This window comes from Zalophus californianus, chromosome 3 (assembly GCF_009762305.2).
Source record: "Zalophus californianus isolate mZalCal1 chromosome 3, mZalCal1.pri.v2, whole genome shotgun sequence".
Classification (NCBI taxonomy): domain Eukaryota; kingdom Metazoa; phylum Chordata; class Mammalia; order Carnivora; family Otariidae; genus Zalophus; species Zalophus californianus.
The window spans coordinates 25,103,713-25,128,932 of record NC_045597.1 but is presented as its reverse complement, the minus strand read 5'-3'; the positions used below and the strand labels follow the sequence as shown (position 1 = coordinate 25,128,932).

Here is a 25,220-nt window from a genome sequence, read left to right as displayed (position 1 = left end):
ATTGATATATTATCTGTCATATAGAGTCATAATTTATTAAGGGAGAAAAACTATATGTTAATTCTTTAAAGTATTTTTATATATTTGTAATTGGGGGATTCTTGAGATTTCTTTAAGAATATATTTGTATATACAGAAATATAAATATATTTTGTGTAATAGAAACCCCTGTTTCTATGGTATGGTATATTTCCCCAATATAATTATTTGATAAATGAGAACAACTATTTTGTTGCCTGTATTTTCTTTGAGCAATATCTCAACTGGTTTATTGCACATGACAGTTAATAAACCTTAGTGCTAACTAACTGAAGTCTGATCTCCAGATATGCTAGTGTCCTCATTTCTGTCAGTCTCCTGGATTTATTGCAGCAGCTGTCCAAAAGGATAGGTTAATGATTGTTGCTGAAATAAATCGGATTCTGTCACCACTAAATGCTTCAGCTAGTTTGGGTGAAGAGGAATGTAGGATGTCAGATTAGGATACAGGAAAAAAGGTTAAGAACCTATCATACTGAATAAATCTCTCTTTCCAACATAGGAGAAGAAAACACAGACACATAAGACAGGCATGGGATATCAAAGGTGATTTCTGTATAAATATGTATCCAAGTTGCAAGTAGAAAATGCTTGTCAGTGCCTTATTTTAGACATTAATTTCGTAATAATCAGTAGCTTAACCATAAAACAATTTTCATATCAGTGCTTTCTTCCATAATTCTAGATTGAAAATTAATTTACCAGTTTTCCTGGAGCGCAAAATATAAAAAAAAAAATATTTAAAATGCCTGCTTATCTTTTTAAAGGCAATTGCTATGAAAAGGGAAATAGGCAATAGGAAAAAGAACTCTGTGTATGTACAGTTATAGAATAGTAAAAATCATAAATGAAAACAGTCTAGACTTTTCCCAAGAATATGTAAGAGGATCTAGGAATTCTTAGTACGTAACATCGATTGAGTGGTTCTCATGTGCCAGGCCTTTTGCTGAGCACAATGATTAGGTAATTTTTAGTTGGCTTAAAAGCAAAGAAGGGGCACCTGGCTGGCTCAGTCAGTGGAACATGCAACTCTTGATTTCAGGGTGGTGAGTTCGAGCCCCACACTGGGTGAGGAGCTTACATAAGAGCAAAACAAATGAGATTTTCTGTATTAATGGTATTTCTAATCCAAAACCTGGACTATAAATCATGGCTTATTATATCCCTGTGAAGACGTGCCTGAAAACACAGATCCTCCTATGTGTTCTACTTGTTGTTTATGCAATGAAAAGTAGAATCGACCTCCCCGTGATAGAAGAAAATGTATAGTCCGTAGTCTTATAGCCTCAGGACCCAGCAGGCTATAGATACCTGCCAGAAGCCAGCCTGAATATATTCACAGAGCTTGTCTGCCAGACTGTACTTCCTGATACATGGACAGATGAGTCTGAGTCCCAGAAAGATCTATTTCTCCTGGATGCAATCTTCTATTGAAAAATGGGGGTTTGTACCACAGAGGGTGTGTAAAGCTTTGTAGCGCCTCATCGTGCATACCTCCTCTGGCAATGCCCGTCTCTTTGAAGTCCAGTGCTATTAAACTCCATGTGCAAACTTACAGTTCTAAAACCAGTCACAGGGATATAATATACAGCATAGGGAATATAGTGAATAATATGTAATAACTTTGTATGGTGATGGTAACTAGACTTGTCACGGTGATTGTTTTGTAATGTATTTAAATGTCAAATCACCGTATTATACACCTAAAACTATAATACTGTACACCAACTATACTTTAATAATAAGTAAATTCAATGTGCATAGTGTTCCTGAAACTCTGAAGCTAGTGAATGGCAACTAATGCCATGTATATAGGCTGCTCTAAGGAATCTCCCTCACTTTAAAGAATAGTTTTTTTCTGATCATTATTTAACAAATATGAGTTAAGAACTTCTACATATATTTTGTCAAGCACTGGTTCAGGAATTGGGGGTGGAACAATATGAGTTAAGAACTTCTCCATATAGTTTGTCAAGCACTGGTTCAGGAATTGGGGGTGGAACAATCAACAAAATAATGTCCTTTCCCTGATGGGGTTTATTTTTAAGAGGAAAAAAAAAAAAAAAAAAGGCTTGTAGGGAATGAGACTGAGGAAGTAGCAAAGGATGATCCATGGTAAAATTTGGATTTCATTTGAACTGTGATAGAAAACCATTGAAAGTTTTTGAGCAGGGAGTGATCAAAGTTGGCATATTTTTTTTTTTTAAGATTTTATTTGAGAAAGAACATGAGCTGCGGTGTTGGGGGGGGGTGGACAAGCAGATTCCCCACTGAGTGCAAAGCTGGGCTCCTGAAGCAGGGCTTGATCCCAGGACCCTAGATCACAACCTGAGCCAAAGTGAGATGCTTAACCAACTGAGCCACCCAGGCGCCCCAAAGTTGGCATATGTCTTAAAGGGATTCTTTTGGCTATGTGAATACACACATGTCCCTGTTCACATGGCCAAGTTAGTTCTCTTCGCCCTAAACAGCCCCTCAGTTGTTCCCAAGAACGCTTCTGTACTGCCGTTAGATTACTGCATGCTGTGAGAGCAAAACTTCAAAATTGTCACCCTTGCACAGCAGTCCTTAAGAACCCTGATATACAGCAGTGTTGAAGATTTGGTTGAGGACTTTGTTCTCAAAAGACAGGCATAGTTTAGTTCAGAGCCAGTTGGCAATTCTGACAAGACAAATTTTGTGATACTGCAGAAGATTTCAAGCAGAAATTTTGTAGAGAAGTGTCCCTGAAACAGGCATGATAAATCTGAATGCAAAGATAAGGAATTTCTGGTTTTAATTTTTTTTTGCATAACTTAAAGGACTTCTTTACTTCCTGTTTTATATGCCACTATTTTCTTTTCTCAGAACAATGACTGATGCACTGTAGATGTTCAATAAATATTGTAAATTAAGTTGATGTATCATTCCACAGTTATATACTGAATGCTCTGTGTATGTAAGGCAATATGCTAAGTTTTAGAGGCGATGTATATTGAAAGTGTCCTGTCTTCAGAGAAGTTTGCAATCTAATTTGGTTTAAGAGATTTACAGGACTATTAACATGATTGAAGGAAGAATTGGTGTTTATTGGATGTCGGCTCTGAGCCAGGCCCTGTGCTGTGTTGTTCATATACTTTCTCTTGTTAATGCTTGTTACAGACATACAAATGATAACAACGTTATTATCTCCACTGTACGGAAAAAGGAAACTGAATGTTAACTTTATGATGTGACTAAGATGTCAAGACTGAGAAATGAACTCAGTCTGACTTGCTTTATTAACCATAGGTAATAGTTGTCTCCAAGGCATTAGTGGTGTTAAGCCCTGTGATTTTCCCTTAGAAAAGGGAAAGACCTCTTACTGTTGTGTTCTTGGGGGAAAGTTCCTGAAGGAGGTGGGCTGATGAGGCAATAAAGAAAAGAGTGAGCAAGCCATTCCCGAGGCGCACGAGGAGTGCCAAAGTGGAACCAGTCAAAAAATTCAAAGCACCTGGCAGAGAATATTAAAAGGCAATTACAGTTTTAAAATTCCAGTTAAATTTTAGGTATATGTGATATTCTCCTGTCACATATATATATTTAGGCTTTCATTCTTTAATTTTGTTTTTTTTTTTTAATTTTTAAGTATTTATTTTATTTTTAAGCCCCAACATGGGGCTGGAACTCCCAACCCTGAGATCAAAAGTTGCATGCCCTTCTGAGCCAGCCAGGCACCCCTAATTTTGATTTCTAAAATCAGGAGTAGTTTCTGAATTTTAAAATTTACCTGTATAAGTTACTTTAGCTGATATAATTTTATGGATTCATCTTTTTTCAAGATTTCAACTTTTGCAAAAGGACATTGAATGCCAGGAAACCAGAGAATTTTCGAGTTTATGCTAACCCAGCGGGAGGTATATGTATGTGGGGAGGGGCCTTGGAGGAAGGGAAGGGAGAAGGAAATGAAGCAGCAGGAAATGGAGAATGAGCAAGAATTAAATTCTCACACTTCAATGTTGGAAAACAGTTCTTCATGGAAAGAGTGTGCAGTATCTGCTTAAAGTGAAGCCATTTCTGTCTCTATCATAACATTATAGTATATGGACATATATATCGACACATTTATTTTAATTATATTTGGGGCGCCTGAGTAGCGCAGTCAGTTAAGCCTCCGACTCTTGGTTTCAGCTCTGGTCCTGATCTCTGTCAGGCTCTGTGCTCAGCAGGGAGTCTGCTTGAGATTCTCTCTCTCTCTCCCCTTCTGCCCCTCCCCACCTCTCTCTCTCTCTCTCAAAAAAAAAAAAAAAACCTTTAAAAAATTACATATATTCTTATATACATATAAATTTATTTCTATACCTGTGTCCCAAGACACATTGTATGCCATTAGAGAGAGTTAGTTCCCTGCTACCTTTTTTTTTTCCTCCACTCTCTCCAGTCCTTTCACTGTCTTCCATCTCCCATAGAGCAAGAAGAATAAACCCAATATATTGCATGCTGTGAACATTTTAAATGACAAGATAAATGCCAAGGGAGTATACCAGTACCAGCAGGGTATTTCCAGATCTTAGGGTTTAAATACTTTAACCTTTAGATGCAAGTAATTCCTTATCTCCGATTGACCTGTGTTCTTTTGTTTCTAACAGTTTTTTAGTAAGTACTTTATATATGTTCCTAAAAATATATATGATACTGTCTTAGTGCATGTACCCTTCTTTAATGCAAATTCCTTTTTCAAGTTGGAACTAGACTCATAGAGAAGAACGCTCTGAGAAGAGAAGGCATGTACTGATAGCTGTTCGTAACTGAATTTTGTCCTTATCCCTCTGGGTTTTGAGATCTTTGTTGACATTGACCTTAAATTGTTACTTCCTAAAAATCACTGTATCAGTTACAAATTACATTTTACTGCTATGATAGATGCCACACTACAAAGATGAAACACAACAAGATTTATTCTTTCACATAAAAGAACCCCAGAGGGTAAGCAGCTGATAATGAGCTTAGTAGCTCTGTGCAATCAACTAAGACCAACGCTTCTTCGCTTCTTCGGTCTTTCTGCTCTGTCATCCATAGTGAGTTGTTTCCTGCGGGTTTACAAGGTGGCTGCTGCATCTCCATCTCAAAGTAGTTCCCAGAAAGGAGAGAAGAAGAAGGGGAGAAAAGCAAAAGAAAAGGCCCATTACAGAATGCCTGTCCCACATCTGATTGAGGGACTTTCCTAACAGAACTACTCAGTGCTTTTACATCTATCTCAGTGGCCAGAATTAAATATGTGGTCATACCAACCTGCAAGAGAAACTTGAAAAATGTCCTATTTTAATGGGCATATTGTCACCTTGAAAAAAAAAAAATTGGGAATCTTTAAGAAAAAATGGGTGGGCAGTTCAGCATCTGCGTTCGGCTCAGGTCTCGATCCCAGGGTCCTGGGATGGAGCTCTGCATTGGGCTCCTTGCTCAGCGGGGAGCCTGCTTCCTCCTCCGCCTGCCACTCCCACTGCTTGTGCGCGAGCGCTCTCTCTCTCTCTCTCTTACTTCATGTCTTTACCATGTCTGTGAAGATGGCATAAATACTTACTACCTGTGATTTTGGTTAAATACCTAATATCAAGCCTCAATCTGCACACAGGATTCTGGTGGTAGTATATATGGAATTTTCATTAGTCTTTAAACTCCATGTGAGCAAGGATTGTGTTCTCCTAATATACTCCATGTCAAGGATGATATTTGATGCATGGAAGGTACCCCCTTTTTTTTAATTAATGAATGCAAAGTCACACTTCTGGCATGGTTTGAAGCAGTTATATCTGAATTCAGAAACTGGGCTTTGAATCCTGTTGCCTTCCCTTGTTTTTTCTTTTTGTCAAAATGCCTTGCTTTGCTTTTTATTCGTTATGTTGCATTTTTCAGTAGTGTTTTTTTCCCCTCAAATAGTTTGTTTGAAAGCTTCATAGAATATTTTTTTTTGCAAGCAACAGAAACCCAATTAAAATAAGCTCAAAAAAAGATATTAAAAAAATGTATTGCAGGGATACTGGGGTTTATCAATTCAAGGATAGTAGTATGCTGGGATCCTAGGAGCAACTGGAAACTACTCCAGCAGAGTCAGCACTTTCTGATCCATTCATCTGTACCTCTCTTTGCATTTATATATTCCTCTCTCTTTCTGCATTTTGTCATTTTATGATTTGCTCTTCCCAAAACAGTGTACATTTTCAGCACCCAAACTTTGCATGTTTAATTGCATCTTCAGCAATTAAAAAGCAGTGTCACGGCACCTGGGTGACTCAGTTGGTTCGGCGTCTGACTCTTGATTTTTGGGTCAGGGTCATGATCTCAGGGTTGTGAGATCGAGCCCCACATTAGGCTCAAGTGCTGGGTGTGGACGCTGGTAAAGATTCTCTCTCTCTCCCTCTGCCCCCACTGCACTCCCACTCCCCCCCATCCCTCTCTCTAGCTCTCTCAAAAAAAAAGCGGGGGTAGTATCTCATGGTTACATTTCCAAGAAGAACTGAGTGATTGGGTGAGGAGCCTGTCTCTGGGGAATACATGGAGAGGAAGGGGACTGTGTCAACTTGGCTAGACTCTAATTCCCAGTTATTCAGTCGAACACTAAGTGTTGCTATATACTTTGTAGGTGTGATTAAAGTTTGCAATTGGTGGGGCACCTGGGTGGCTCAGTTGGTTAAGCATCTGCCTTCGGCTCAGGTCATGATCTCAGGGTCCTGGGATCGAGCCCCACATCAGGCTCCCTGCTCAGCGGGGAGCCTGCTTCTCCCTCTGCCTCTGCCCTGACTCATGCATGTGTGTGTGCACTCTGTCAGATAAATAAAATCTTAAAAAAAAAAAAAATTGAAATTGGTTGACTTTAAGTAAGGGATATTAGCCTAAATTGGGTGGGCCTGAGATTTGCAAGCCATTGATGATCTCCTCAAGACCTACACCCAGGACCCCTAATTGCTTCTAGACCTAGAACCAAACTCAGTTTCTAGCAGACCCCAAACAATGAGATACAAAGTATAGCCCATGAAGCTCTGTATTACATGATAAAAGAATGGTACACTTTTTCCAATTTATAATGACAGAAATCTGGAAAATATGTGTGCTAATGGATCCTAAGGACATGAGATCATGGTGGAAGGAACATAAAGTTGGATCAGGTTGAATCTTCTGATATGGACTCACTAAGCAGAGATTCCGGAGTCAGTGCTTTAGCTTGAGGTATTAGAAATGGTTCCAACAGTTTGCTAGTTCTAGGACTGAAATTCTAAGGTAACCTTTGCCAGAACTGCTGTATCATACTTGAGAGGAAAATATCCAAAGGCTTAGGGAGATAGGAGTGAATTTATCAGGTAAGAACTGCTCATGTGTCCTGGATGGTCCAGAGGACATACTTGCCACTAAAACTGAGTAAAAGATTTGTGAGTAGCGTCTCAAAATCCCTGAAAAGGCCTGTGGTGGTTTTTGTCTATAAAGCCTAAATTACAGTGGGAACTGCTCCCATCGAACTAGATTCCCTAAAAACAACGGGGATGTCCGAATTGCATAAGCCTGATAGTGACATTTAATCAGCAAAAATAAGGTGGATATTTTAACTTAATAGACAGTGGAGTCAAAGCAGCAAGAGTATCTGACTCAGACAGTGATATGGCAGTGGTGAGTGGAATATGGTGACCTTAAGCTCAGGTCATTATCCTGGAGTCCTGGGATTGAGTCCCACATCAGGCTCCCTGCTCAGCAGGGAGTCTGCTTCTCCCTCTGACACTCTTCCCTCTCGTGCTCTCTCTCTCTCATTCTCTATCAAATAAATAAAATCTTTATAAAAAAAATAGAAGGAAAGGCTGCTAAATTCCTATTTGAACTGTATAAGCAAAGAGTTGTAGGTCAGGTGCACAGAAGTCCATCTTGAATCAGTGAAACAGTGAGTCATGGCCCCTCAATCAGCTCCCAGACTTGAGCCACTTTAGAGATGTAGAACTCTACTTGAGGAAGGACCCTGTGATACTTCCAAAGATGTGTACTGTTAGTCTTTCTCCCAGGCAAAGGACCTATGGCCACTTACCAGAATGACAGCTCTGGAGAAAGAGAAATGATACTTTTGAGGATTGATGGACATTGTCTTTGAACTGAAATTAATTCCTGGAGACACAACATCACTGTGTCCGCCATTCAGAATGGGGGCTTATGGAGGTCAGGTGCTCAGTAGAATGTTAGCTCTGATCCATCTCATAGTCCAGTTGCTTACGGAACACACACTGTTGTTATTTCCTCAGTTCCAGAATATATCATTGCAATAGACATACTCAGCAACTGGCAGAACTTCCATCTTGGTTCTCCAAACAATGGAGTGATACCTATTATGGTGGGAGAGACCAAGTGGAATCTACTAGAACTGCCTTTACCTAAGAAAAAAAGTAAAGCTAAAGCAATGCTCCATTCCTGGGGACTGCAGGGATTGCCCTCATCAAGGAGTGAAGGATGTGATGTGGTAATTCCTACCATCCCCATTCAACTTTATTTTGACTAGTGCAAAAAACAGATCTCGGAGAATGACAGTAGGTAATCATAAGCTTAACCAGGTGGTAGACTCCAGTTGCAACTGCTGTTTCATATGTGTAACATTTTATTGCTTGAGCAAATTGGCATATCCCCTAAAACTGGTTTACAGCTATCCCACCAGAAGTACTGCTTTTAGCCGGCAAGACAAGCAATATTCTTCACTGTCTTACTTCATAGGTATATCAGCTCTCCAGCCCTGAATCATAATTTACCTCATGGGTTACCTTGATTGCCTTTCCCTTCCACAAGATATTATGCTGGTTCATTCTATGGATATTCTGATTGGACCTGTGAGCAGATTATACTTGATATATTATTTGATAAATATATCAAGTATAGTGTCAGACACTGAGAAATCCAACAAAAATCAGGACCCTGTCATCTTAGGTATATTTCTAGGGGTCCATTGGTGTGGGGCATGTTAAAATATCCCTCCCAAGGTGAATGATAAGTAGCTGCATCTGGCCTTTCTTAAAATAAATAAGTGCAAAACCTAATGGGCCTCCATGGGATATGGAAACATATTCTTAATTTGTTTATGCCACTTTGAACCATTTACCAAGTGACCAAAACTGTTCATTTTGAGTGGGGCCCAGAACAAGAGAAGGTTCTGAAACCGGTCCGGACTGCCATGCAAACTGTTTTAACATTTGTAGCATATAATCCAGTAAATCTAATGTGCTGGCATCACTAGGTTAATCATAGTATGACCCTTAGATCTTTGGAACAGAGCCAAGTCATTCTCTAGAGATAACTGTGCTCAATTTGAGAAAGCACTTTTGGTTTACTGTGGGCCTTAGGAGAAAAGCTTACTCACAGTTCACCAGATTACCAGGCAACCTGTGGTGCCCTGTGAAATGGTGATTTCAACAGATTTTACTAATCAAATGTATGACATTACCCATTTCTGGATACCAGTCAGCTTTTTTCCATAGCCACTCTTCTCAGTACCCAATGAGCTTCTGAACAAAGTGATCATGGTAGCAGGTATGGAGATTTTGCATGGAGGTAGCAACCATGAATTAGGTGTTGTCTGAGCCTTCACCACAAATTTGGGCATGGCAAGCAGTACAATGGAAGTGGTATATACAAGATGAGGTTTCAGTAGGCCCTGAAGGCATAAGTAAGTTGCATAAAGTGGCCCAAATGCCCTTTGGTCCTCACTCATGCTCCATTGCCTTTACTTTTGCAGTCCACACCCATATTCTCATGGAAAGTTCTCTGTGGATAGTTCACTGAAGAGGAAAAAATGGTTCTCTTATGGATGGTTCTGCATGATAACCAACTATCCCCTAAGGTGGCCAGCTGTAGGACTATGTCCTAGACATCCCCGAGAAGATAATTGTGAAGGGAAATCCTGATGGCAGAATTCTAAGCAGTACACCTGGTTTTTCCTTTTGCCTGGAAGGAGAAATGACCAGAGGCACAAGACTATAGCAACTCATTGGCTGTGGTTAGTCATTTGGCTAGATGGTCAGGATTTAGAAGGAACATGACTGGGAAAACCGGTGACAAGATTTGGGGAAGAGGCATGTGCACAGGTTATTAGGAAGGGGAAAAGAATATGAAAATGCTTGCATCCCCTATGACTGCTCATGAAATGCTGACCTCAGAAGATTTTTAAAATCAAGTGGGTAAAAGTACCCATTTCTTTGACTATAAGTCAACCTCTTTCCGTAGCCACCTGTCATTGCCCACTGGGTTCATGAGCAGATTGACCATAGTGGCAGGGATGGAATTTTTACATAGTGTTAGCAACACAGACTTAGACTCATCAAGTCGGGTCTGACTACAGCTACTGCTGATTGTTCCAGAAACAGAGAATAAAACTAGGCACCCTAGAATAAAACTGGATCCCCAAATTGACAGCCAGCTACCTGGTGGTAGACTGATTACATTGGACAGCTTCTATCCTAGAAATAGCAGTACTTTATTCCTACCGGAATAGACAGTTACTCGGGATATGGATTTACCTTTCCTGCGCTCAATACTTCTGCCAAAGCTACCACCTGTGGACTTATACAATGCCTCATCCACCTCCATGGTATTACACACAGCATTGCTTCTATTCAAGGAATTCACTGGATAGCAGATAAAACGTGGCAGTGGGCCCATGCCCATGAAAATCATTGATCTTACCATTTTTGCATCATCCTAAAATGAATAGTAAAATAGCCTTCTGTTATGGTGCCAGACAGACGACAATACCTTATGGGACCTCTACAGTGCCCTCCAGGGGGTTGCATGTGCTCTAAATTAGCATCTGTTATATGGTGCAGTTTCTTCCACAGCTTGCATTCATTTGGAAATGGGAGTGGTCCCATTCTGTATTACACTAACAAATACGTGACGTCCTATCCCCATGACCTTAGGTTTTGTTGTTCTGGAGACCTTAGTTCTGAAGGAAAGAGTGTGTTCACAAGGAGATGCAACAGTACCACCCCTGAACTGGAAGCTGAGACTGCCTCTGAATTAATATGCAAAGATGAGAGTTCTAATATTATTGTCTTGGGCTGATTGATCCAGATTGCCAAGGGGAATTGGGTTGTTACTACACAATAGAAGTGAGGAAGAGTATGTCTGTAATACAGAACATTCCCTAGGGTATCTACTGGTACTATCATGTCCTATGATTGTAAAAGTACAATTCGGACAGGACGGCTAATGGCCCAGACCCTTGAAGAATGAAATTGGAATTTGTAGGGAAGAAAGTAGTTATAAATTCCTGCTACAACTTATGTGATCAGTTGCAGAAAGGAGGATTGTAATAGTTATGTGTATTTTTCTTATTTTTGTATACATACTTAAATATGTACACATATTAGATGTTCTATCTCTTATCCCCTTGTCACCTAGTGTAAGAGGTCTTTATAATAGTTAATATTATATCATAGTATTTAACTTAATACATATCAAAGAAATATGAGCATCACCTCAAGACTTTTCATTCTCTTCTAGGGAAAGGATAGCCTGTTTTAAGATACGCAAGGTAGCTGTATCATGTTTTATGGAAGTATGACTTTGTTATTGTTTTTGAGAATTAAATTTGGTTTAAGATGTGTATGTCTGCCAAGTTTACAAGGCACAGACTATGGCTGTCATTTTGTGTTTTAACTTGGTAGACTGTTGCCTTCAGTTACTCATTCAAACATTAATCTGGGTGTTGTGGTGATGAAATTCCACAGTCAATTGACTTTAAGTGAGATTATTCTAATTAACCTGGGTGAGCCCGGTTCAGTCTATTCAAAGACCTTAAGAGTAGAACAGAGTTTTTCTTGAAGAGAAATTCCACTGTAGACAGCAGGTTTAGCTTATGCCAGAGAGTTCCATCCTGCCCTTTCTAGAGCATGCCTTATGTTTCTGGGGACTTTTTTTTGCCAGCCCCCACAAGCATATGAAGAAATTTTTTACAATTAATCTCATAAGACATATTTCCTACTACTCTGTATCTCTGTTCGTACTCTGGCCAAAAAAGGGACAAAATTACATTTCACATAATAGATGTTATAGTGGGAACCAAAACATAGAAAGGAGCAGGGAGCAATTTGAGAAGTTTTACGGGGAATGAAGGGGGGAGTGGATCTGGGTTAGAGTGGAGGGAAGTGGAAAAGATGAACTGGTGAATGGTCTATAGGTTTTTATGACTTTTGTGCTGAGCCTGCAATCAACATTTATGATGCTTTATATTGTGTAGAAAATTATACATAGAAGGCCTGATCTTTTCACTATTTGCATGTACCTATCCATTTTTTTCCTACAAAATTCCCAAATTGTCCACATTATTATTTAATTTAGCAGAGTAAGTATACTGATCAAAGTTTAAAAAAAATATCCTTGGCTTTAACCTTTTACTCATTCTCATAATCTCAGAAGTTTTAGTTTTCAACGGATCGGTTACAATGCATTTGAAGGGGCGACTGGTTGGCTCCATTGGTTAAGCCCCTGTCTTTGGCTCAGGTTGTGATCCCAGCGTCCTGGGATCTAGGCCTGCATCAGGCTCCCTGCTCAGTCAGGAGTCCGCTTCTTCCTCTCTCTCTTGCCCACCCCCCCCCCCCCCCCCCCCGCTCGCTCTCTTTCTCTCTCAAATAAATGGATAAAATCTTAAAAAAAAAAAAAAATGCAGTTGAAGTCTCTGTAAACACCTAGGGACATACTCCAGAGAATTTTGTTATTTAAAGAAAATATATTTAAGTTGGCCTGTAGGTCCTTTTAAATCTAAGTTTGTATTTTTTCATTCTGGACATCCCAATAAACATTATAACCATTCATCCATTATTTTCTAAGCTTTTTACTCTTCATGTATTCCTTTTATCTTTACATTTGCTGGAGTAAAATTGCTGCTGAATTTTCTGTTAATTTTTCTCAGCAATTGCATTTCCTTGGGGGGGCGGGGAGGGGGGAAGCAAACGTCATGCTAGCTCAAGGCAAAATGAGCAGAGATCGCCCATGTTTTCAGAAGCTTCATTACATAACAAACAGAAAAAGAAAATTAGGCTTAAGGAAAATTAAAGCAGTAGCAAAACAAAGTCTTTGACAGGAATTTTCTGCTGAAAGTTAATGTGTTCTTCTGGAATGCAAAATGAGTTTGCCAGACTGGTGAAGCTCTTCTTTACAATTAAACATCAACAAAACAATTAGAATTTATTATTTGTGTTTTAAGTATATATCTTTAGGAAGATGACTGGGAAAGAGAATGATGTAAGAAAGGCTGACAGGAAGGGGTAAAATCAGCAAGAAAGAGGAAACCTTAAATTTCTTCCACTTATTGGCTCCTATAAGTGCTGGAGGGGAAAAAAAGTTCTTGAAGTAGTAATATTCAATCTGTGGCAACTCAATGCATAATTCAGTCTGTCTCACAATAGACTATCTGATTCACAGGAATCATTTTGAATGTTATCTTCTCAAACAGCAATTTTGCCTTTTGAAAAGCTAATTTCACATAGACTAGGATGCTTTTGCGGTCTGTCAACTATAACAGCAGAAAACAAAAGCAAGAAAGGGAGAGTGAAAGGTGGGGGAAGGGAGAGGGAAGATAAGGAAGGAAGGTAGTTAATTTACAGAGCCTACGTATTTAGGCCAGGTACTCTGACTTTAATCCATATTTTCTCTCCGTACATATGTTTCATCAACTTTGATATATTTTTGTGCCGTCTCTCATCCGTGGCTTTTAAGAGATTCATGTAAAGCCTTTTGAAATTTACATTTAGATCCATAATAATGTTCATAGCTTCAGATTAATATCTGTCTTGGAAGATGAACCTAAAGAAATATTAAAGACTGAAAACTATATACCTATTAAGCTATTACTATAGACTTATTTTTAATAGAAAAAAATTGGAAGAGAAATGGACATAGAAATGAGGGAACAGTTAGTAAACGGTGGTACACTAATACAGTGGTGTAGTATGCCCTTACTAAAATGATTATTGTAAACACTGTAGGAAAATGTTGATGGTAAGTTGAATGAAGTCAGTAGACAAACCTCTGCCTCGGTTGTAATTACTAAAGAAGCCATATGCTTGTGGAAGTGACTAAGGGGCCATGAGGAACTTAATACAGCTATTGTGTTTGAAAGTGGAATGGTGGGTAATATTTCAAAAAGTATATTTTATTAATAAGTGAAAATAAAGTTTTAACCCTTTTTTTTTCAAAATTTTAATTTCTGAAAAGATAATCGGCACTCTTTTGGGACGTTAGTTTTCCAGAGCTCGCCCCCCCTGGGCTAGCACTTACCTTTTACTTTACTCACATCTTTTCGTCTTTTGGCTCACTTGTCTGTTGTTACTGTTCTGATGTTTGATTGTATTTCTTCTCAAACCTGATTCATGACTTACCTCGACTCTCGTTTTAGAACGTTATCTTTAGATCCAAAAAATACCTTTAGGGAGAGAAGAATAAGGACCGGAAGAAGGAGAAGGCTGCTTCGTCCTCTCGAAGGTACAAAATTAAAAATCGGATGGACCCAGTCCCTTTCCAAAATAAAGTTTTGGTCAAGTAGGGTAAGATAGACCTAAATAATAATTATACACATATTTATAGTAGATAAGCACCATGAAGAGCTAGGATACAGGGAGCACATACCCACGTGCACACGCGCGCAGACACGAGAAATACAGTCTTGGGTTTGGGTTCAAAGGAACGCATCCACAAATATCTGATTTTTTTTTTTTTAAAGGTTTTATTTATTTGACGAGAGACACAACGAGAGAGGGAACACAAGCAGGGGGAGTGGGAGAGGGAGAAGCAGGCTTCCCGCGGAGCAGGGAGCCGATGGGTGGCTGGATCCCAGGATCCTGGGATCATGACCTGAGCCGAAGGCAGATGCTTAACGACTGAGCCACCCAGGCGCCCCAAATATGATATTTAAGATCATATTTTATAAAAGACATACAGAAATTATCTAAGATGAAAAAAAGGAAGTAATTGTTAAAGGCTAAAGGAAACTTCTTGTTTGGCAGAGATATAAAAAAGAGAAAAAGGTGAAGAAACGAGGTCCTCAGTAGCTTAAGGAAGTATGAAAACTCCAATACTGTGATTGCGGCTCAGGGCATAGGAGTAAGGGAGAATGTAGTGTTGTTAGATGTGACATTTAGGCATGATTTTATATGCCATGGTAAGAATTTAGGATTCTTCCTAAATTCTTTCCTTCCTAAAAGCAAAGAAAGTCACTGAAATGTTTTATGCAAGAAAACATGAGATACTACTCATATATTGAAGGGACTATTTAGATGTTTTTTTGGAGAACCATCCGGAAGAAAGCTAGAGTGAATGTGCATCACTAAAAAGCTATTGCAGGAGACCAAGCAAGAAATCATTGTGGCTTAGACCAGGTGCTGCCATGAAGCTGGAGAAGTTTTGTATTGAAGAAATATTTTTGAGATAGAATTCACTGGGTTTGGTGACTAATGAGAAAGCAAAGGAATTTGGACTAAGACTGCAAAATTTGACCATTTAAGGTTTTGGTTAATACAAATCCAGTAAGGAGACTGGACAAGTGGCAGAGAGAGAGAAATAAGTTTTTAAAAGGCCTTCATGAAGCAGGGAGTTATTATGTATATGCTAGGTACTTCTGCCTACTTCCCTAGAAGGACGGTCCCAAACTAATTTAGAGTGCTATCAAGTTCGGTTTTACTTTCTATCCTGTGTTTGTAGAGACCAACTTTTCCAGAACAGTGGGGGGTCTTCACTGCCTCCTGCCATAGGGACTCCTCACAAAAGTCTCCTCACGGGGAAGGATGGTCCTTACTTCTGTGGAGGCAGAAGGGGAGCAGGATGCATCAGACTTCCACTCCCTTGGCCTTTCCGTTCCAGTTAGGTTTCATGAGAATAGTATTCCAGAGTGCCAATTTCTGCTTCGAAGGCCCTGGGAAATCTTAAAATGGAGTTAAAACCAAGAAAGCCCAGGGATTAAAGTTCAAGTTAACTTGGATTTTGACTTACACAGCACGGGAGAAAACCTCTCCAACTTCAGCTTTAGGATGCTATGGGGCAACTGGGAGGCTTTCTGGAGGCTACAACTGGAACAGGCTCTGCCGGTTTCCCATCCTTCCTCCCCTGCTCCTCCTCCTCCTCCTCCTCCTCCTCTTTCAGTTCTTCCTCTGCCCTTTCCTTCAGGCTTCAAATAAGGGACAGGTTTCAGTGCATGTTAAAGTCTAGCAAAACTCCCTTTCTCGCTTGGTCTAATTGTCAAGAAGTCATGGCCCGTTATTTCTCACTGCAACTCCTCCTCAGAAGCATGACCTTAAAACTCAGCAGTTCTCCTTAGAGAAAATGCATGCTATAACCATTCTAAAGAAAAAATAGTTTCCCCAATTACCACCACCTAGGTTTCTCCCTTTTAACATGTATTTATTATCATTTAGAGTTGAGGGGAATTGTTTTTCTGCCACTTTGGAGTACAAAGACACAAAATAATTGAAGACATTCAGTGACTGCTTTTTGTTCTCGGGGGTCCATCACTTTATATGTTTATATTTATTTAAAGATTTCCTTAGAAATAAAGAAGACTAGCAAATATTTACTCAGCCGAGTTCTCCACAATCTTGGATACTATATCAAATATTGCAAAGAATAAAATGTTTTCATTGGCTAGGTCCTGCGAGACTGCCCTGGAGTTACCTGGTGATGTGGTGGGGAGAAACTAGACCGGGGCCACTGAGAGTTAATGAGAGATGGGGAGAGAGGAACAGGGATTGTAGTCTGCACCTACCACAGGTGGCTAGGAAGAAGAGGAAAGAGAACAGTTGTTGAATGGTGAAAATCTCAGTTTTTAATTTTAAGACGGAAGTCACCGAATACTATATAAAGATATAAATAAAAATCAAAGGGATAGTAAATAGAATATAAGCAGAAGATAAAAGAACAGAAAAACTGGGAATGAAAGGGTTAGGGGAGAAGCTGGGATTTAGAGCAAAACTGAGAGATTGCCTTCCTTGGCGGAGGGATGCAATCTGGACTAAAGCGTGTATGAAATTACAGATGGCAGGTCCGCTGAGGTAGGTTTGGACTGTGTGTGCCAGGAATTGGAATTTTGTTTTTTGGTCTTTGTTTTTTTAGTGAAATATGATGCAATGTCAAATGCTCAGAATGGATAAAATTTTAAAACGTTGCAGATAGTATTCAAGAAAGCTGATTAGAAAATACATTAGAATACCACAGTGAACTGAATGTGTATGCCCCCTCCCCAAATTCATCAGCTGAAACTTGATGCCCAATGTGATCGTTTTAGGAGGTGGGGCCCATGGGAGGTGATTAGGTCCTGAAAGCAGGGCCCTCCTGAATGGAATTAGTGCCTTTATAGAAGAGATTCCAGAGAGCTTTCTTGCCCCTCCTTCTGCTGGGTGAGGTTATGGTGAAAAGATGACCACCCATGAGGAAATCGGCTCTCACCAACACTGAACCTAAGGGTGCCATGATCTTCGACTTCCCAGCCTCCAGAACTGTGAGAAATAGCATTTGTTGTTTATAAGTCATTAGTTTATGGCATTTTTGTTTTAGCAGACCAAACAGACTGATGCTAAGGGATTACTGAAAGCCAAGTTGAAACTGGTGACCATCAATTTTCAGGTATAACAGGTTGCCTGCCCATTTGTAGGAGACTCTAGAGCAGTCCACAGCTACCCCATGCAATGTAGAAAAGAGAAAAATATATTCTCTTAACGTTGGTGTAGGAGTGAGTTTGAGTTGGGCCAACAAGTAAATACACATTATTACACTTCACTATATCTTCCTATAATCTAACATACTGTATTACACAGTATTACCACTATTACATTTTATTATATGACCTTATAAGGCAAAATCTTCTGATCAACCATGTTTGGGACGTAGCACTAATAGCATTCTTTTTGCAACTTTTCGTGACTAAGTGTCTGCCTCTGTGGTTTCTCAGCATATTCTTTGCATACTTTTATTATAGGACTTATCATAACATTATGATCTTTTTTTTGTTTGCTTCACTTCCTATTAGATAGTACATTTCATAAAGTCAGGAACCTCTCCTTCCAATTTTATATTCTTAGTACAGAGCACTGGGCCTAAGTTTTCAAGAAATGCTTGTTCAACAGAAATGAGTGAATCTATTCTCTACAATTGAAATACCTAAATCAAAAATTCTTAAACAATTATGTCCTTGCTTGTATATTTAAAACTTATTCATTGCTAAATTTTGGCTTAAAATAGTTTAATGTAGGGTTTTTATTTTGAAGTTGCAATGCACATGGACATGTACTCTGGTAAATGAAAAATTCTCTTCTATTTTTATTCCTGAAATTAAGTATAAACTATTATAATGTAGCGATTGCTACCATATGATCACCGTCATCCGCAATGTAAAACTATTATAATGAATCTAAAGTAGTGTTTGCAAACATATATAAATTTACTTTAACCTGGTTATAAAAATGTAAAATACTTTGTCCTAATTCCAACAAGAACTATATGTTTCTATTTTGAGGGGAGATTGTATGCATTTCCAGCAAAGCAAGTAAGATGCTTGGCTTTGCTGAATGTAACTACATGCAAATAATGTTGACTGACTCACATTCTCTAAAATTAGTATAGAAGCTCTCTGTATTTTTTCATACTTCATGGTCTTTTTTTTAAGTATATGGATGGCAATGATGACTGGGGGATATTGACAAACAGATTCATTTGTTGGAAGGCAAAAGAGATACTGTAGTGAAACAGTCCTCACATTCAGGTGAATTTTAATAAATATATATTTATCTCTGGCACTGGGCCCCAATATGCTTTTACTCTTCCTGCTTCTGTTTTTAGAGCTTTCTATCTAAAAAATACTGCTTTAAGGGCAGCACATTTATTTTGTATTTTAGGGAGAATAATCCTTATATATTATACCTGTTTGGGTTTTTTTCTGAAACAGAAAATTTTTGACTGTGGGTGATCTATAAGGATCATTTCTCAGTAAAATAATTTTAGGCAGTCAAGAAAATAGAAGTCTGCATCCCTTCCCTCAAGCCGACTTCAGAGCTTTAACATTAACAGAAGGAAGGAAACTGGAGCTGCAGCCCTCAGGCTAACTGTCACTGTTTTTTAATGTCACGATCTGGAAGTTCAGTAGGGTCATCTGAGACTGGTTCTTGGGCTAATCCTAAGAAATGCCTTAGGATTGATGCTGTGGCTGATATGATCCATCCTCTCTGCCAAAGGCTTTGGGAGCTGCTTAAAGAAGTTAGATAGGCATATTTTTCAGAATGTTGATTACAAGTAATTTCAGTAATTAGAGAATGGAGAGGTATTTGTGGTAGTCTCCAGGCCCTTTAATCATCTGCTCTGAGTATAAACACATGTATGTCCAAAGAATAGGATAATACACTTAAGGGTTTAAAAAAATATGGTCTGCAATATTTTCATTTCTTGCCCATTTTCCTAATGAGATTCATTTGTACTGCATCTTTTGCATTCTTATTTTTGTCCTCAATCCATATAACCTTATTATTACCTATCATATTACAAGATAAATTGAGGAAAAATCCATTTCAACTTATTTTCAGGTAAGGCAAGTTTTTAAAATTTTAGAATATCTGAGAGTATATCAAACTCTTGAGTATATTAATCAGTTGTCAGGAAGCTTTATAAATCCAGTTTTTCACTTGAAACTACAGAAGATGTTAGTCGATTTTAGTTCCAAAATGGTAGGGTAAGCAGACCGCGCTAGGTTGCCACCACCACCGTCGTGCTAGCCCCTCGGGTCTCAGCGAGGCTGGTGACACCCCAGAATGAGAGACAAGCCAACTCAGGAGCAGACTGGATCCAGCTTCATTCAACATTACTACCAGTTATTTGATAAAGACAGAACCTGCCTAGGCACTATTTATGTTGACGCATCATGCCTTACATGGGAAGGACTGCAGTTCCAGGGGAAAACTGCTATTGTGGAGAAGTTGTCTAGTCTTCCATTCCAGAAAATCCAGCACAGCATCACAGGGTAGGACTGTCAGCCCTCTCCAGATAGCTGCATCATCAGCAAGGTTGTGGGCCAGCTGAAGGCTGATGAAGACCCTATCGTGGGGTTCCACCAGATGTTCCTATTAAAGACCATCAACGATGCTTGGGTTTGCACCAATGACATGTTCCAGCTTGCCCTGTACAACTTCAGCTGGCCGCCTCCCAGGCAGGCACTCACGCTCTTCCTCCTCCCTCCTCTTCCAGATACCGTTCACACTCCTCCAGATGCTCCAAATATCATACACAAATGAGTGGGGCCGCCGTGGGAGCAGGAGATATTGTGCATGATGTCTGGACTAGTTGCATCTGACAGGAGAAGTTTAGGTCCCACCAGCACAAGCCTTGGAAAGACTTAAGTAATGCAAAAGATTTTCTTTGTTTTGTTTTGTTTTTGTTCATTATTTTTAAATCTACTTACAAGTTGCTCTAGTAACCCAAAGAAGTGAAGGAGAAAGCTGCCTCATGTCCCAGATAGTGATTCGTTCAGATGTTTCAATGCCTCACGAAACAATAAAACCACAAAAATTTTCAAGGTTTAAAAAAATAAAAATTTTTTAAAGTAGAGTAAGAACAGTGATATTTAACACAAGTTTAAAGATAAGATGATATGTACATTTAGTCAAAAGACTCCTAATTGGCAATAGGAAAGGGGATGGGGGCAGGGTGGGGAGTAGCATTTGAGCTTGTTTTTGTTACTGTTTTCTTTTGTGATTTTGCTCTGATTTTAACCTACTTTAGAAAAGAAAATCCTTTGGAAAGGAAAGAAATAAATGTTCCATAAATATTTTCTAAAACTAAAAGATTTCTCCTCAAAGATTTAGATCCTAAGACTTTTACTGTGAACCATATTTTAACAAACCAGAAGAATAATCTTATGGAAGGATGTTTTTTCCAATATCTTTGTTTAAAGCTGGGTGCTTGTTGAAATAGTAGCTGCTCCGGGCACCTGGGAGGCTCGGGATCAAGTCCCGCATCTGGATCCCCGCTTGGCAGGGAGTCTGCTTCTCCCTCTGACCCTCCCCCTTCTTGTGCTCTCTTTCTCATTCTCTCTCAAATAAATAAATAAAATCTTTAAAAAAAATAGCTGCTCCTATTGAGAATAGTTTACTAAGAAACAAAAGCATACTTTAAAATTATTATGAAATGTAACTCTTCTAAAAGAATGAGAGTAAGGAAAATAAGTATCATTTGATGAACTCACCATATATTAAAACTCACGTTGTGGGGCTCCTGGGTCTTACTAGAATCCTTCAAATATTATATTTTCTGGAAGATTAAGCAGAAAAAATATTAAATTATTTGCCCATTATCACATAGCTGAAGGATGCGCAGGACCTGAGATTCTGAGATTTCAACCTCCCAGTGTTGAATTTGAGTCAATTCCACCATAAATACATTTTTTTTCTTGGCCCAAATGGCAAATTTTCTAATTGGAAAATGTAATTTATGAATTATTCAGTCAATTTCTTACATAATTTTTATAGAAAACATATAAAATACTGTAAGATAATGTCACCTGTAGTCATGAAATCCCTGTTTTAGTGCATATCCTTGTAATCTGTGTTCTATGTGGTGTTTGTGTGCCTGTCTGAATGTGTCTCTGTGCATGTGAATGTGTAACATCTCTAAGTTGAAAATGTATTTTTCTTGTGGTATCATTGAGTTGTGTTCAGTTTAATAGAAATTTTCAATTATAGATATCTATTCTGAATTCTTCTATAAAGAAAGCCGTTCTTAAATTCGAACTTTTGTCATTTGAGTTTGGTTGAAAGTGAAGGACAATAGTACATCAGTTATTCAGTTCTCCACTTGCAGTTATTTTGCTGCTTGTTCTTCAGTAAACTGGTTATTTTTTCATGCCTTTATCTGTTTTACCTGTTATATAATAAATCTTCAGCTTTTCATAAAGGGAGCATTTCTTGAAGTTTACTAATTTTTTAATAATGATACAGGCTTCCTTTTCTGAGCATGTTGGCCATTGGCTTTATCAGAATAATACCTTATAGCTGTTGAAGTTAGTATCTCATTTTCCTTCACATACTAAAACTAAGTATAGATCTATTGCAAAAAAAATGATCTCTGCTTAGAACATTAATATGAAGAACTAGTATTCTGTATTAAGTACTTCTGCTTTAAAGTAAAATTTGGACACTGCTTGTGAACTTTTCCTGTGTGTTCTGTGCATTTAAAAATTCTGCTTGTAAATACCAAGCATAGACAGACAAGATCCAAGTAAATTATACATGACAACTAAATTCTCTGTAATCTCCATATAGTAAAACTGGAAAGGTCAGAATATTATTTAATGTTTTACAGTTTACATAAAAATAAACAGAGTCTTGGCTTCTCATTTGGCCTTGACGGGTAATATGTGATAATAAAAGCTTCCAGACTCCTTCTCTTTAAATCACACTGTAATCTGACATCACCTTCAGTTTCTAATTTACCTTTCAGCTTGCTACCACTTTCAGAACCACTTGTATATAAAGCTCTTATTCATACTCTGCCTCTATTATTACCAAAACCGATCTGCATCTCTATTCTCTCACCACAGAAAATCTGTCTTACATATAATAGCAATGCAGTTAATGAAATAATTGGCTTAAAATGTTGTACTCTAATGGTGTACATTGTAAAGACTTTTGCAGGCAATATAGCTTTTGGAATATCACTTTGGATGTCCTTTTCGAAGTGCGCTGTTATTTAGAATGAATTGCATGACAAATTCAATATATTTGGTATTTTTCCATGACATTAGTACTATACATACCTTTTCCCTAGTTTTTGGTATTGAAAGCTCCTCCTCCTCCTCCTCCTCCTCCTCCTCCTCCTCCTCAAGTAGAGCAGCAACGTGACGCAGGGAAAGGACTCTGAGTGTTGAATCAGGACAGAGCTGGCTGCTAAGAGGCAGCCATGTCTTAGAGCCTTGGTCTCTCACTTCTGAGCAGTTTCTAACATCCATTAAATGCTCTCTAGAATATCAAATACATTTCTGTAAACTTGTTCCATGCAGCATGTTTTGTTTCTCTCCCTATTTGTTCAATAAGTAGGAGGGAAGGTAATTTTTATTGTATCTGTATATCAAGTTGGCAGCTTGAAAGATTTTTGCAATTGGGAAAACTTTGGCATACAATTCTAAGAACTACTAGTGGAGAAAGAAAACAGAGCTTGGAGTCAAGTCTTAATTCTACCAGTTAGTGGTCGTATGTCCTCTGGCAGGGCACTTTACCTTCTGAATTTGAGTTTATTAGGTGTGTAAGACATTTTTATAATACGCAGTTTATTTGCATAAAATTTGTGTAGTTGAAATGTGTCAAGTTTCTGGGATGTTAACCAGGCACAATCCACATACAAGAATTACTACTTATCCTTCCTCTCAATTTTCAGGTAACGGAAAATAAGCCAGTGTCACAATTGTCTTCTTAAAAATGCAGGTGTATGTGTCTTTATGCAGCTAGAGAGATGCTAGAAACATAGTGGATGCTTAAAAATACTTTGTACTTATTGGTTACAAGACTGATAAGTGATTGATATGTACCTGGACAAGGGCTACACGCGGGAGTTGACGCAGTCCAGCAAGGAAGGAGGGAGTATTTTACGACACACTGTTCAGAATTGTTGGGATATGGTGATGATAAAACATACACCCACTTTTACTCTATTTCATTATTGTTTTCAAATTTTCTACAGAGGCTATAACCCCTCTCCCCTTACTGCATTCCCTTTTTGATACGCTGTTGATGGAACTGGTTATTTTTGGCTATTGTCTAAACAGAATTGGTCACTTCCCATATCTCTCCAGTTAGTGCTTATTTCTGATTGTTGATGCGAACGCTGCCCTGGGGTCAAATATTGTTAATATCATTTGTGGATATGAAGAAACTAGGCATTATTGTAGGGATCCTGAGAAATCCAGTTGATTCCCATTCCTCCTCAAATCTTTAAGATGCTATATTTCTGATTAGATTGAATGTGGAATTTAACTACATTTATAAACGTAAATCAGAATCACAGGATTAAAAGAGTCTTATCAAAGGACCCTTGATTTTTTTTTTCAAACACAAAGAATAATCCTTATCATGTTTCAACTGTTACCAACATCCAGACTATTAAATATACTTAAAGGGGGATATTTAGGCAGAAGATAAAAATGACTTTGATATGCTAGTGCAGACCTTTCAGCCACTTCAAAGTTGCTGTCCTCCATTTCTACTCCAGAATAACCTTGACTCTCTTTGTCTACTTCTGCACCTCCCATTCACTATTCAACCCACTGCCGTCTGGCTTCTTTTCTCAGCACTCAGCTAAAAGTGCTTTTATTATGAAGGTCACCAAGAAGTCCCTAATTCCCATATCTAATGAATATGACTTCATTTGATATTGTTGAAATGCTGTCTCATTTATGTTTCCTCTTACTTTTACTCTTTATGAACATATTTATCTCTTTCCCACGTTCTGTATATTTGTGTTTTACAGAATTTCCTAGACCCACTGCTCTTCTCATTTCACAAACTTGCTTATTTTTCACAAACTTGCTTATTCTTATGGCATCGATGACCTTGTATATGTTGATTCCCAAACTGTTATTCTCAGATCAGACCTTGAAGTTAAGAGGTGTGTATATAATCATGTTTGCTTTTCCTCACCTCTCCATGTAGATACCCTATAGGTATATCAAATTGAACAAACTCCAAAACTGAATCAGTTGTGTCTATGCGTATTTTCCAACCCTAAGAAACTTCTGATATTTTTAATTATCTTTCAGTTATATTTAATGAATAGTCTGTTTCTGTGTTCCTTAATTTTCATTTCTATTTCAGCTGCTCAAGGTCAAGCCTTTTCTCTCTATAATTAGAGATATAACTATTATAGAAATATCCTTCTGGTTTTGGTCATATCCTACTATACCCATTCTCCAGAGAGTCAACATCAATTACTGTAATGCAAATACGATCATATCATTTCATGTTAATAGGCTGTCTAAAACTATAAAGTCACAATATAATACTTCTATTGTTCCATTTTGTCTATTGTGGAAAATATTCTTCTCTTGTACAGGGTCTACTCCACTGACAAGTTAAAAAAAAAAAAAAAAAAAAAAAAAAACAACCTGGTACTTACTGAGTCCAAGGAGTCAGTGTCTTTATTTGGTCCAATGGGTAAAAAAGATATGATCTTCTAGTAATCAGAAT

The 25,220-nt window shown here is 38.4% G+C and overlaps 1 pseudogene; it reads left to right on the top strand.

Moving 5' to 3' along the window:
* Nucleotides 1-19,799: 19,799 nt before the first annotated feature.
* Nucleotides 19,800-20,279, top strand: LOC113920490 (annotated as a pseudogene).
* The last annotated feature ends 4,941 nt before the right edge of the window (nucleotides 20,280-25,220 follow it).